Genomic DNA, 12,540 nt, shown 5'->3' with positions numbered 1-12,540 from the left:
GAGCATAGACTGCATGATTCCATTTATACAAAACCTTAGAAGAAGCAAACTAACAATAGTGACAGGAAACAGATCAGTGTGGCCTGGGGAGGGTATCGGGTGAGGAGGGGTGGGAGGGATGGATTACGGAAAAGGAAACTTTTGGAGGAGATGGACATGTTCATCATCTTGATTGCAGTGATGGCGTCACTGGTGCTTATGTCTGTCAAAACTAACCAAATTGTATACTTCAACTATGTGCAGTTTATTTTATGACACTTATGCTCAATAAAGCTATTTCTTAAAAAAAAGCAAACCCCTGAGCTACTTTTATACCCTCAAAATCTGACATGTTAAACAAAAGGTAATTAGTCATTATTAAGAACACAGCCCAATGATGGGCAAAAAAGAAACAAATCCCCAAGCATCCCCAAGGACCTCGGAGTCCACCCAGTATAACAAGATTCTACCACTTTGTTGACCAACCTGGAACTCATCTCCTCCTCCGTGAATAGTCGTCTGACTTTTGGCGAGTTACTTATCCAAATCTTCATGTTCTTCCTTGAGGTGATGAGGACATTAGGGAGAATAAATCCTGCGTCTTGGGGACCCCGTGAGAATTCAATGAGATGGTAAGCATAAACCCCTCAATGGAGTATGTGGCTCACAGGAACACTTTATCAAGGTCTGCTGTGTTTTGGGAAGGTACCGGAAAGGTCCAAATGAGGCTCCCTGTGCTCTGCAGCCCCCCGGGACATCAGGGCCACAGTGAGGGGCAAGGAGGAGCCATTAACCCAGGTGTAGCCCCAAAGGAGAGAGGGACTCTGTCATCACAAGAATGTGTGTCCTGAGAGGCCCCAGCGTGTGGGGGCCGTGGCCCATCAATGGGTCAAGCCTTCTCTGGTTCCCTGGGGGGACTCTCCCCACCTTCCAGGTCCTTCTGCTGGCCGGAATGCAAAAAAGAAGACAGCAGCTCCACCACTGAGGCCAGTCTTTCTGCTTTTCTACAGAAAACAGTGATGCATTCTGCTTTATTCCACTCCTCTATTACCTTAATGTGCTGGCCTGGAGGATAAATGAGATAATAAACAGAGCACTGAGCACAGTGTCTGGGTCACAGGAGGCACTCAATAAATGTTAATCCCCTGCCCCCATCCCTCTTGGCCAAGAGCCCTGACTTCTCAGAAATGCAAATCCACATGCACTCACCGGAGTCCACCTTCCCCACCGATGCACCGATGCACCGGAGCCTTGTCCTACCCCCTCCAAGCTGCATCCCCCTCTCCTCCACTAATTGTCCCACAGAGCCCAGAGGAGAAGGCAGCCACTGATGAGGAAGCCCGAGCCTCCCAGCAGAGGACACCGTGCTCATTACGGAGCGAGGTGAGCCCGGACCTCATTCATCTTCACAGACACTGCTGCGCCATCCATTTTAAATGACATGGAAGCCGACCCGTTTATCAAGATCAGCACACTACTATATTATTATGATTATTTAGCATTTGCATAACACTATATTTGCAAAGTGCTTAATAATAATTTATTTATTGCTTCATCTAACTACTCGCTAATGGAAATCCAAGGGGTTGTCCTGAGTTCACTGACCTCCACTCTGGAGACACCTTAGGCCATTTCCAATAGCTTGCCCAAGTGCCCGCTGTAAAATATTTTAATGAAAAGCCATCTGGCATATATACAAGTATATTTTTTTTTCCTTTTTTGGCATTTGTGGCATATCTATCAAGGCAATACTCCTACTTTTCAATGAATAAAAATAAGCATTACTATTATTATGAAGTCACCAAAGTCCTATCTCTCCAGAACACATATGGAACCTACTGAGGGCAAATTTGAGTCGTGTGGCAAACACAGACGTGCATCATCTGCTCACGTATCCCTTTAAGGAAGGCCTCCCTGCCCGGCTCTGAAGACAGGGCTTAGCTGGAAGCCTCTGGTGGTGAGATGTTTCAGGACCCATACAGACCCATTGAACATGGCCATGCGACACAGCTTGGTCATTTCTGCCCCAAGTAGGGCTCATCCATTGGGTGGTCTTTGTTTTAGAACCTCCCGTTGGGTTGGCTAAGATGTTTTCAGGTCGGCATCATTATTTGCTTCTTCTCTGCCCAGTCACACATCCTTCTGCTTTTTCCTTCAGAGAGGTAATCCTCTGATAAGCACTTTGGAATCCTAACTTCACTTCAGCGTCTGTTTCCCCGAGAACCCAGCCGGCATAAACCCTGACAAGGCGCCATGCCATTTTAGGCAAGTGTGCCCGGACTGAGAGTTTTCACCAATATATCAGGGTGGATGGTTTGAATTGTCTCAAAGGGTTTTCTATTCCTTCCTTTCTGTGATGGCTGTAAATCTATATGGAAAGAGATTTAGTATAAATTCTGAGTGTTGAGCCTCCACATATGGGACTTTTGTGGTGGAAGAGGGTTTTGAGGAACAAGCTCACTGCTCCAGAGCCCCCCATTCTCCTACCTACAACAATCTGTAATGATTCCACCTCTGACAAAACGTGAGTAGAAAGATGATTATGAGTATGGATTGCAACGTGTGAAAATTATACAGTAAGAAGTTATGTGTACGTGTAAACTAATACATTTAACATGTGATAAGCCACAATGCACATGATTTTAAAATATCATAAAATAAGTGATCTAATACATTTGCACACATAAAAAAATCAGTCAAGACGGGGATCTCACAGCAGAGAGAAAATAAGTAGAGTTGTCTTACTGATACATGGGGGAAGAGAGGACTGTACTCCAGGAGGGTCTAATGCCTGAGTCTTCTGCTAAACTATACTCAACAGGGGTTAAAAAAAAAAAACAACTCAGGTGAGCCTCCAAAAAGAAAAGTTTCTTGGATGGTGCACACCAGAATTCTGGGGGATGTAGCCCTCCCCTTCCCAGCTGCTCAGGACTTGGCATCTGCGGAGGGTTTGTTTGCAAGTAGACGCAGACTCTCTCCTTCTTGTCCCTATCTTTTGTTTTTATTTATTTATTTATTTTTGAAATATTTTTAAAATTTATTTGAAAGGGAAAGAGAGAGAGAGAGAGAGCACAAGCAGGGGGAGGGGTAGACGGAGAGGGAGAAGCAGGCTCCCTGCTTAGCCAAGAGCCTAATGCAGGGCTTCCTCCCAGGACCCTGAGATCATGACCTGAGCCAAAGGCAGATGCTTAACAGACTGAGCCACCCAGGAGCCCAGCTTTTATTTTTAAACAAACTTTAAAGAAAGTCTTGTCTCAGTGATCTCAAAGCAAAGATGTCTGCCACAAAAGAAACTATTAAGAAACGTAATCAGGGTTTGGGGTGCATGGGTGGCTCGTTTGGGCATCTGCCTTCAGCACAGGTCATGATCTTAGGGTCCTGGGATCGAGTCCCACATCGGGCTCCCTGCTCCCCAGGCAGCCTGCTTCTCCCTCTGCCTCTCTTTCCTGCTTGTTTTCTCTCTGTCTCAAATAAGTAAAATCTTAAAAGAAACTTAATCAAGATTTTTGAGATTAAAAGCCAACAAAAAAGTATTTATTTCTCCAATTAAAGGACCAAGGCGGAGGACCATGATGAAGCAAGCCTCAGCCTGAAGAGCTCTCGTGTTTGCTACACATATTACTGAGCTGGATGAAAGCAGCACAGCAGAGTGGCTCTGTGCATGGCCTTCAGAGTCAGACGGAGTGGGGTTTGCATCCTGATTTTCTATCCCACATGGGCTGTGTGTCCCTGGACAGGTACTTAACCTCCCTTAGCCACCACATGCTGAGCTACCAAACGGGGACAGCACACACCTCAGAGCTGAAGTGAGGGCAGAGTGAAATGTCGTGTCATGTGAAGCACAAGACCTGCTGGAGACGTACACCAAACTGGCCGCTCTTTGTGGCTCATTCAACACATCGTCTGTGAGTAATGAGCTGATACGTTGGATGACAAGAGCAGAATCCAGAAGGATCTCAGCAGGCTGGACTCAAGACCCAGGTCTGTTAGGATGGCATTTGACAGGGAGAGATGTAAAAGTCCTGTGGTTAGGTGTGAATGGCAAGCTGCACACATGCCCAATGGGGAGACAGGGCTTGGCAAGGGCACCCCTGGAGAAGACCCGGGGCCCTACCCGACCCGGAGCTCGTTGCTGGGTCAATGGCATGAGGTGGCTGTCACAAAGCAAATGCAGTCTTCGGCAGCTTAAAGGCAAGCCCACTGTCTGGAAACTGAGAAAGAACACCAGCTACCCGTGGCTCCTCTCGGGGTGGTAACAGGGGTTCTCCAAAGACAGAATCAGGATAAGTGAGGAGGTGTAAGCTCCATCAGAGCAAAGAGCAGCAGAAGCAAAAGGAAGACCGGGGAAGCTCAGGACGAGGGTCCCCCAGCACAAAGCAGTTAAACGCAGGATGCCGAGTTAGGGGCCCTGGGTACCAACCCCCAGCTCCTTCCCTGCCTGGAGTTGCTTAGCAGGGAGCTAGGACGAGGGTGGAATTCCAGAAAGGACGGGTGCTGTGCAACATATAAAAACAATCCTTCTGACCATTAACACCATTCCCACATGGGAAGGCGGGAAGTCCCACCTCCAGGAGTGTCCCCGAAGGAAGGATGTCCCCAGAGAGAGCTCCACCCTCAGTCCCCGGGGCCCAGGAATCATTGGCAAAACCCTGTAAGTATGTGGGGATGTGTGTTTTTCTCTAGGGAGAGGCTTCGAGGCCTTCTTCAGATCCTTTATGGAACCTGAGACTCCCCAAAAGATTAAGATGAACGGAGCTGATGCATCGCTGCTTCCAAAATTTAGGGAGCATCTATTGTAGGCTCGTAGGCTAGATAAGGAGGACACAGAGATGGGGAAGGGTCTCCGTCCTTGGAAAGGGAAACTGCCAGTCTCGTGTGTTCTTTTCGACAGACAAGTATAAAAATCTCCTCATTTGTGCTATCTCGGGACACGGGATCCAGGAAAGCAGCAGGGAGACAATGGTTCATTCAGCCAGAGAGGAGCTTCCTTCCAACTCTGAGGTCCCGGGAGTCTACGACAGGCCGTCGCAAAAGGGCCGCTGGTCATCTTTGCCACTTCTTTGACTCTCCGGGGACAGCGGGGGGATGGATTTGACAAAACATGAGAGCCCCAGCGAGGCTCAGGGAATCACTTGTCTCCAAACCTGACCTTCCCGCCAAGATCCAACCCATCTGTCTGTGATGGGGCGGGCCCTCTAGGGCGTCCTAAAGTGAGATGTCGTGAAACCTGTGGGAATCTGTTCTCCATCAGTTCATGAAAACCCAAATCACCGACGGTCTGCCTGTGGGCACACGATCAACTGCCAACCTGCTTCACCTGTATTTACCCACGACGTAACGCCTGCTTTACTGGGCTAATACACTGGAGGCAGTAATATCCACCCATCAAGTTCTTACCTGGCCTCGGAGGCCTGGCTGTCACCCTGCATCCTCCAGGGGTCCCTCCAGGCCCTGTGCTCACTGAGAGCACTCCCTTCTCTGAGCCTCTGGAGCTCCCACTCTGTGTAACTCTCATTAGGCGCCTACTGTTTACCATTCTGTACTGATGTTTAGTACATTTTGTCTTGCGTTAAACTAGACAAGTTGTTGCCCAACAAGATCATCGACTCTCCAGGGACGGAGAACCTGTCTTGTGTCCTTTTTGTCCTCCATTGAGCATTGAGCGGAGTATGTCAGAGGGGCTCAATTAAATTGGAGGAAATAATGATAATATTGATTATAAAGCCAAGGGGTGGAAGATAATCAGCTTGACCTAGTTGATAAGCATTTGGGAAAGGAGGTTAGGGGTGGGATTTAAGGCTCCCACAGCGATGTCGATGAATCTTCTATACCTCCGATCAGTCCCCACGCCTCAACTAAATAGGAGATAAGGAGTAACGTCCTCCCGGGCTCTCACGTGACCTTCCAGAGGAACCCCGGCCAAGGAAGGCCGTGGAGATGGGCCCTTGTGATGCTAACAAACAGTTCCCCTGATTTATTTTTAAATTCACTTAACTAGAATCACAGAATGTTAGAGCAGGAACAAAGATAGAATTCAAAAGCATAGACTCCTTCTTCTAAAGGTGATGAAACTAAGGTTGATGGAAGTAATTTTAGGGTGAAAATCATTTAAAGTACTTGATAATAGGGCTTGTTAGGAGCAAAGCTGAGACCTGGACACAGATCACCTGAGTTCCAGGTAAGCGCTCCTCTAACTAAACCCTCCAGAGCTTTTTCATGTCAGCCCAAATAGAAGCTACGGTCCTGGCAATGGCCTAGTTCTCCTATCTATAGCTGTCCCCTTGTCCCCTCTGTTCGAGCCATGCTGGCCTCTGTGCTGCTCCTCGAAGCGCCAGGCATGTGTCTGCCTCAGGACCTTTGAATATGCTGGTTCTGACCACATTGCTTGTGCCCCATGTATCCACCGGCTTGCTGCCTCACGTCTCCTCCGCCCTGTTCACACGTCACCTTCTTACAGAGGCCCTCCCCGGTCATCCCAGTGGTCCTCCCACCTGTCCCAGACAGACGTTCACTCCCTTCCTCCTCCACTAACCTTTCTTTTTTGGCACTGACCGCTAACATTCTCACTATGTTACTTGTTTGTGTGGGCCTCTCTCCTTTAATGTGTGTTCTCACAAACGGGGGGGGGGGGGGCTTCACTCTTAATTGTTCATCACCTATCCCTGGTGATGACCCTAAGGCCCGAACTTAGAAGGTATAGTGAATTCTCATCAAATAAGTGACGGCGGTGCTGACCGGGACAGCTGAACACTCAGGAGCTTCAAGTGATGCACAGGGAGCCAAATGGGGCAGTTAAGCTGCCTCCCCCTGCCTGTAGGAGATGTCCAGGCTCCCTGACGAGCGGGACAGGAGGTAGCTGGATCTTGTGGGGTTTTCACAATGGATTTAGAATTGTGGGCTTCAAGTGTTTCACTGCCAGCTGTGATGCAGCATCTAACAAAGCCTACACTGATGTATACAACGTCGGGGGCTGTTTGGGGCGGGGAGCATCACCGTGGTGGTATTTAGGTGTTTTGTTTATTTTTTAAGATTTTATTTATTTATTCATGATAGACAGAGAGAGAGAGAGAGAGAGGCAGAGACACAGGCAGAGGGAGAAGCAGGCTCCATGCAGGGAGCCCCACGCGGGACTCAATCCCGGGACTCCAGGATCACGCCCTGGGCCAAAGGCGGTGCTAAACCCACTGAGCCACCCAGGGATCCCCTGGTATTTAGATTTTGTTAAAATACAAGCTTATTATCAATTCATGCTGGAGATAAAAACCAACATTCAGGGGCACCTGAGTGGCTCAGTCGGTTAAAGGTCCGCCTTTGGCTGGGGTCCTGGGATCGAGCCCCATATCGGGCTCCCTGCTCAGCTGGGAGCCTGCTTTTCCCTCTGTCCCTGCCCGTGCTCCTGCTCTCTCTCTCAAACAAATAAATAAATTAAAACTTTATTAAAAAAAGAAAAACAACCAACATTCAAAGGGTCAGAGGCCTACTTGCCAGTGGCCAGGAGAACACTTCTCATCCTCCAGCCAAGATCCCCCAGCCTCACACAGAGAACCGAGGACCCAGGGGAGAGGAGGAACATGGAGCCAGAACAACCTCAGTCGGGTGCCTTCCCGGCTGAGTCACAAGGTCATCACCAGCTCTTAGAGGGACTCAAACATCTGAGTCCTGATCCACACCTGCTCCCGACAGAGCATCACCTGGCGGGGGAGGCATTCCAGGCCACAGACTCCCAGGGCCCCTGCTGTGAGCCCAGACCTTCCACACAGCCTCTCACTGACTCCCAGCCACTATGGATTCGTTAAGGGCCCATGAAACCCAGGACAGAATTGCTTCATACTCAGTGACCCAAACCCAGCCTTTTCTGGCACTTTCCAAGCCCACAATGTCACAGGCTTCTTCCTTTGGCCCCACTCACCCTTTGCCCACATTGCTCGCACATCAGCGAGGTTTCAGAGCACAAGGCCTTCCTTACACCCCAGGTGGGGGTTCCTGCCTGCAGGGGAGCCCCTGGGACTCAGGTCCGAGCACCAGCTCAGAGCAGGAAGGTTTCCCGTGAAAAGGCTGCACCGTGGGGCTCACACCGGCCCTCCCAGCCCTGCAACCCCAGAGGCACGGAGCCAGATGGGCTTGGTCTCGCGGCCTCCGAGCCCTTCTGGAACCCTCCACTGAGGGAAGGAAGAAGCGCTCGGTGCAGACAGACTATTCACTGGCCGGGAGCGTGGCCTCCCCCAGGAGTCCCCTCTGGCTCTGGCCCAGCTGGACACCAGGGCACCATGGCCCACCCCCTGGGGCATCTGCGGGGACCCGCTTGGCCCTCCGAAGCTAGCTGCGAGCCCACTCTATCCTTTCTTTCTCCAGATCCTCTTCCTCCCGCACAAATGCTGGCGGCCCACCTGAGACCTAACATTTGTCTGTTTTGAGAATAGATGAGTATTTATTAGAATTAAACAGCTGGGGGCTCTGTGATATTTAGACGGGCATTAGGAGGAGTGTGCGAGGAGAAGCTAATGCTAGGTCTTTTTTTCTGTAAACCAGCCTGGGCTTAGTTACTGAGGGGATTTCTGGGGTCTCCTGTGAGAGCCAGATACAGTTAATTTCTTGCAAGAGCTGCGGGCTGGGCCGCGCTGATATTGCAGTGTTATTTAGAATAGAAAGGTCAGGCCTGAGATTGAATAATCATTGACAAGAACTCCACGGGGGATACGAAGCAGTCGGTGAGCAGTGACTGAAACCGCGCCTGGCTCCTCTCCCCTCCCCTTCCTTCCAGGTATCAGGCCGATCCTGGGTTTGTTCATTATTCCTTCTGCAAAATGCTTCCCGAAAGCTCGGAGCTAGTGGGCAAGGTGAGGGGGGACAGGGACAGGGGGCAGCTTTGGGGCCACGTTCAAGATGGGACGCTCTGCAGCACACGTTTGGTAAGCCTGCTCCGGGGCCACAGTTGGCCCATTTTTGTCTCCAACACATCTTTTTTTTTTTTTTTTCCCCCTGCATGGTCTCTGAGATGTAATCCACGCAGCCCAGTTTCGTAGCCTGTCCCGGGTGCGAAGTCAGGTGTCGCATGTCACAAAAGCGCAAGGGCAATCGGATGGGTGGGGCACCTGCTACGTGTCACCCATGGGCTGTGCCCTTTGAATACAGTGTCTTGTCAGTCCTGGAGACCCTGAGATGAAGGGAAAGGCTCGGAAGGCTCAGAGAGGTTGATTAACTTGTTCGAGACCTCCCAGCTCCTAAGCAGCAGGACAAAGGTCTTTAAACCGAGGGCTCTCTGCGCCACGTGCTCTCACAAATTCCTGAATCTCCAGTGTTCCCTGAACGCTGTCCTCTTTAAAATGCAATGACCCAGACAAGGTCTCAGAAACCTTGGTTTTCTTCTTCTTTATTTTTTTTTTAAGATTTTATTTATTTATTCATGAGAGATACAGAGAGAGAGGTAGAGACACAGGCAGAGGGAGAAGCAGGCTCCATGCAGGGAGCCCGATGTGGGACTTGATCCCAGGACCTTGGGATCATGCCCTGAGCCCAAGCAGACGCTCAACCGCCGAGCCACCCAGGCACCCCAGAAACCTCGGTTTTCGATAAAGGCTTCTCTCTTGTTGAAAACCGTCAGCAGCCACTACCTCAGAGACCAGATCCCACAGACTGAACGGAATAGGGTTGTGTCCGCATCGAAAAGAGGGGGACTAGGCCACGGGATTTCTGAGGCCCCTTCTGAATCTCACATATCATGCAATTTATTTATTTTCAAATTCGATTAATTTCTTGAAAGTTCGACCCTAGAATGATTCTTCAAAGCATGATCATCTTGCTTCATTTGTGAACTTTAAGGGCCCAGGTATTAAAATCCTCAACACATGATCTACCAGCAATCGGCTGAGTTGGCATCCGGGTTATGGTTAAAGCTAGTCCGAGGGTCACGCCTGGAGTCAGGCGAGGGGTCGTGTGGGTGGTTCTGGTCAGAGTTAAGGGAAGGTCTATGGCTGTAGGGTCGGGATCTGGGTTAGATCTCTGGATAGCTCATAATCTAGGAAGGTCAGCAGTAGAAAGGTCACGTGAGGACGGCTTCCTGGCACAGTAGTTTTGGGCCACCGCTTGTCAGATGCTGCCCTGCATTGTCACAGAATGTTCGGGCATCTGATGACCCGTCCTGCGCTCTCTGAGGCTCCATGGCTGGATGATATGGAGAAATCACGGGTAACAGACTGTTGATAGAAGGAGCTGGAACAACAGGCTCTACCCCAGGGTCGCCCACCAGGAGGCCCGAGACATGAGTAGGAATGTGAATGGACGAGTCCCGTTGTCCACTCTTTCCCGGGTTCTATAAATTCACCTTCTTCACAGAGATGCGATTTGATCTCAAACCATTCTCAAGCCAGTTATGGAATAATGAATAGAAATATCTATCCGGTATTTACAGATTTTAAAACATCGATGAAAAAATATGGGATTCTAAGGGGCGTAACCTGGTGGCTGGTATTTGGACTAGAAGCCTGAAGTCCTGAGTTTTGCTTCTAGATTGGACTCCTCGTTCTCCTGAAAAATCGAGGAAGTCGTGTGCGTCGAGTGCATTTCCTGAAGCTCCAGAAGGCCCCAGGGCCCCACCATTGGTATCCGCTGACCAGATCCGATTGTCCAGTGCAGCAGAGACACCCGCTATCTTTCTCTCCATCCCCTCTTGAGCTCCCAGTCCCTCACCCAGGCCAGGGCTGCCTCTTCCATTCCACCTGCCCTTGACCTCCCAAAGTGAGACACAATGAGGGGCGCGGAGAGCAGTCTGGAGGTCGTATGTTCTGGAAGGAAAAGAAAGAGGTGGTACGGCAGCCGGGTCAGTAGCTCAGATGCTGCCAGACGTCATCCGGGCAACTTCACTTAGCAGTTTGGGACTCTTGGGAGAGTTGTCCAACCTCTCTGTGCTTCGGCTCAGTCACTGGTCATGGACATGGTGATGGCACCTGCCCTGGGGTATTGAGAAGACTGAGGGCATGAGGACGTGCAGAGCCCCAGCACCGTGCCTGGTTCGGCCACGGTAGGGTGGAGACGGGTCTTTTGGTGCCTGCTATGCCATGGCACCTTTGAGGCGCCTTTTCCAGCGGTGAGCACTCTGGGGGGCATGAGAATTAGCAGTGGGTGGGGAGTGCGGGGGTGATTTCCTACCCAGCTGATTCAGGTGGGACCTGGAGGCTCCCAGCATGTAGTTCTAACCCTTTATCTGGACACGGTTTCAGAAGCCCCTGGGGATGTGCCTTCAGGGCAGCAGGAAGCCATTCATTCATTCATTCATTCATTCATTCATTCATTCATTCAATACTTGTAGGCAGCCCCTTCCGAGCCTGTGATGCCCTGGCAACTCACTCCGCAGCCCTGCATCTCAGTTGTGTTTTTTTTTTTTAAGATTTTATTTATTTATTCATGAGTGACACACAGAGAGAGAGAGGCAGAGACACAGGCAGGGGGAGAAGCAGGCTCCATGCAGGGAGCCTGATGTGGGACTCGATCCTGGGTCTCCAGGATCACACCCTGGGCCGAAGGCAATGCTAAACCGCTGAGCCACTCAGGTTGCCCGCATCTCAGTTTTCAGATGGGACTTATGACACCTGCCCTGTGGCCCTCACAGGACTATTGCAAGGCCCCAAAGGAATGTGTCAGCACAACATATAAAACGCTAGAGAAGTCGGCGGTGCCAACGTTATAACCAACGACGACCGTCACCCTCTCCAGGGTCAGGGCCCCGCTGTCAGATGGCAATCTCTCCAGGGTCGAGTGGCACTAGATGAGACAGACGACCTCGGGAACATGAGCCTCATGGCACCATCTGGCACCCTGTGCGCCTTTGATTTATCAGGGCAGGTCCCTCCCCACGCAGCCTCATAAAGGCGGCTTAGGTGACACCTTTATTGCCTGGCACAGTATGGAGCAGGGATGGTCGTATGCACGCGAGGACAGGTGTGGGGGCGCAACCCTGCCTTCTCAGCGCACGTTTCTTCAGCTAGAAAAGGCCGCAGGTGCTGCCCAGGAGGACGTGGTCACCGCAGCCGCCCTGGGATGGGTCAGGCTGAGCCCAGGGCAACAGCAGAAGGATGGGTCTCCGCAACCCCCTCGCCCCTCCCCGCCCCCCACTTTGCTCTGGTGGCTGCCATCCCCGAGGTTTATAGGTATCATTACCTATGAAAAATCTGTTCCATCTGAAGACGGTCGGGGTTGGGGATGGGTGGCAGATTGCAATTTAATGATCAGATTAAAATATGCTAAAGCAAACAAATAAATAAATAAAAAGCCCAGCAGCCTGGAGCGCCACAATTCATTCTGCGGGCAGCAGAGGCTGGGGCTCCAGAGACCAGCTCGTAATTCACCCCACAGGCAGCTTTAGAGGCCCGGTACTGTATGACCACAAGGAGAAACAACTCTCCCGGAAAGATTTACACCGATGGCGCTGGAGCTGAAGGGCCGGGGGCCGGGAGAGGAGGGAGACGGGGGCCCCGGCGGGTGCTGGCGCTAACGGGGGACAAGGAGTGGTGCCAAGCCTCCTGGCGTCCACCACACGGACCCACAGTGCCTCCCATCCACCACGAC

Source organism: Vulpes lagopus, chromosome 11, assembly GCF_018345385.1.
Source record: "Vulpes lagopus strain Blue_001 chromosome 11, ASM1834538v1, whole genome shotgun sequence".
Lineage (NCBI taxonomy): Eukaryota > Metazoa > Chordata > Mammalia > Carnivora > Canidae > Vulpes > Vulpes lagopus.
This window is presented reverse-complemented; position numbering follows the sequence as displayed.